Source organism: Oncorhynchus keta, chromosome 10 (genome assembly GCF_023373465.1).
Source record: "Oncorhynchus keta strain PuntledgeMale-10-30-2019 chromosome 10, Oket_V2, whole genome shotgun sequence".
Classification (NCBI taxonomy): domain Eukaryota; kingdom Metazoa; phylum Chordata; class Actinopteri; order Salmoniformes; family Salmonidae; genus Oncorhynchus; species Oncorhynchus keta.
In genome coordinates, this window is record NC_068430.1 from 76,635,115 (window position 1) to 76,637,242 (window position 2,128).

Consider the following 2,128-nt stretch of genomic DNA (forward strand, 5'->3'; position numbering starts at 1 on the left):
GGCGTTTAACTCCTGTCACCTGCTCTTTGTCTGTTTAGGGGATGAATGATGTGGGGTTATCAGTCTGTCTTGAACAGTCATGTGTGCATACATTCTACTGATGATGTGGGGTTTCAGTATGTCTCCCAACACACAGTCAGTGAGTGTTTGTTGGCTGGCGTTTAACTCCTGTCACCTGCTCTTTGTCTGTCTGTGAACAAAGGAAGGAGGAGAGGGGAGTGAATGATGTGGGGTTATCAGTCTGTGAACAAAGGAAGGAGGAGAGGGGGATGAATGATGTGGGGTTATCAGTCTGTCTGTGAACAAAGGAAGGAGGAGAGGGGGATGAATGATGTGGGGTTATCAGTCTGTCTGTGAACAAAGGAAGGAGGAGAGGGGGATGAATGATGTGGGGTTATCAGTCTGTCTGTGAACAAAGGAAGGAGGAGAGGGGATGAATGATGTGGGGTTATCAGTCTGTCTGTGAACAAAGGAAGGAGGAGAGGGGAGTGAATGATGTGGGGTTATCAGTCTGTCTGTGAACAAAGGAAGGAGAAGAGGGGGATGAATGATGTGGGGTTATCAGTCTGTCTGTGAACAAAGGAAGGAGGAGAGGGGATGAATGATGTGGGGTTATCAGTCTGTCTGTGAACAAAGGAAGGAGGAGAGGGGGATGAATGATGTGGGGTTATCAGTCTGTCTGTGAACAAAGGAAGGAGAAGAGGGGGATGAATGATGTGGGGTTATCAGTCTGTCTGTGAACAAGGGAAGGAAGGATGTGGGGTTATCAGAGAACAAAGGAAGGAGAGAATGAATGTGGGGTTATCAGTCTGTCTGTGAACAAGGGAAGGAGGAGAGGGGGATGAATGATGTGGGGTTATCAGTCTGTCTGTGAACAAGGGAAGGAGGAGGAATGATGTGGGGATGAACAAAGGAAGGAGAAGAGTGAATTATGTGGGGAATGATGATGTGGGGTTATCAGTCTGTGAACAAGGGAAGGAGGAGAGGGGGATGAATGATGTGGGGTTATCAGTCTGTGAACAAGGGAAGGAGGAGAGGGGGATGAATGATGTGGGGTTGAATGATGTGGGGTTATCAGTCTGTCTGTGAACAAGGGAAGGAGGAGAGGGGGATGAATGATGTGGGGTTATCAGTGCAGGTGACACTATGTAATGAGCTGACAAGTGAAGGGACTCATCTCAGCTGTCTCTTGTTACTGTAGCTCTCTGTTGATCTCTTTCCACCCCACTCCCTCCTACTCTACCTGCCTCTTCACTCTCTCTCTTTCCACCCCATCTCAGTCTGTCTCTGACCTGACCTGCCTCTTCACCCCTCAGTCTACCTCTTTCCACCTTTCCACTCCCTCCTAGGGGATGAATGACCTGCCTCTTCACTCTCTCTCTTTCCACCCCACTCCCTCCTACTCTACCTGCCTCTTCACTCTCTCTCTTTCCACCCCACTCCCTCCTACTCTACCTGCCTCTTCACTCTCTCTCTTTCCACCCCACTCCCTCCTACTCTACCTGCCTCTTCACTCTCTCTCTTTCCACCCCACTCCCTCCTACTCTACCTGCCTCTTCACTCTCTCTCTTTCCACCCCACTCCCTCCTCCTCTACCTGCCTCTTCACTCTCTCTCTTTCCACCCCACTCCCTCCTACTCTACCTGCCTCTTCACTCTCTCTCTTTCCACCCCACTCCCTCCTCCTCTACCTGCCTCTTCACTCTCTCTTTCCACCCCACTCCCTCCTACTCTACCTGCCTCTTCACACTCTCTTTCTCTCCTCATTCGTATTTGGTCTGGTTGGAGGAGAGATGAGCAGTTGAAGTGATTACATTTTTTTGATAGTTATCAAATCATGTATATCTAACGTATGTTTATTTTATGTGTGATTATATACATTTTATGTACAGTTGAAGTCAGAAGGTTACATACACTTAGGTTGGAATCATTAACTTGTTTTTCAACCACTCCACACATTTCTTGTTAACAAACTATAGTTTTGGCAAGTTGGTTAGGACATCTACTTTGTGCATGACACAAGTCATTTTTCCAACAATTGTTTACAGACAGACTATTTCACTTATATTTCACTGTATCACAATTCCAGTGGGTCAGACATTTACATAAACTAAGTTGACTGTGCCTTT

At 47.3% G+C, this 2,128-nt stretch overlaps 1 long non-coding RNA gene across 1 annotated transcript; it reads right to left on the reverse strand.

Moving 5' to 3' along the window:
• Positions 1 to 1,070: 1,070 nt before the first annotated feature.
• Positions 1,071 to 1,740, reverse strand: LOC127932396 (uncharacterized). The gene is made up of 3 exons (XR_008145125.1): positions 1,597 to 1,740; positions 1,362 to 1,549; positions 1,071 to 1,243 (listed from the first exon to the last, which is right to left on the reverse strand). It is a non-coding gene; the product is annotated as an uncharacterized LOC127932396 (long non-coding RNA).
• Positions 1,741 to 2,128: the final 388 nt, after the last annotated feature.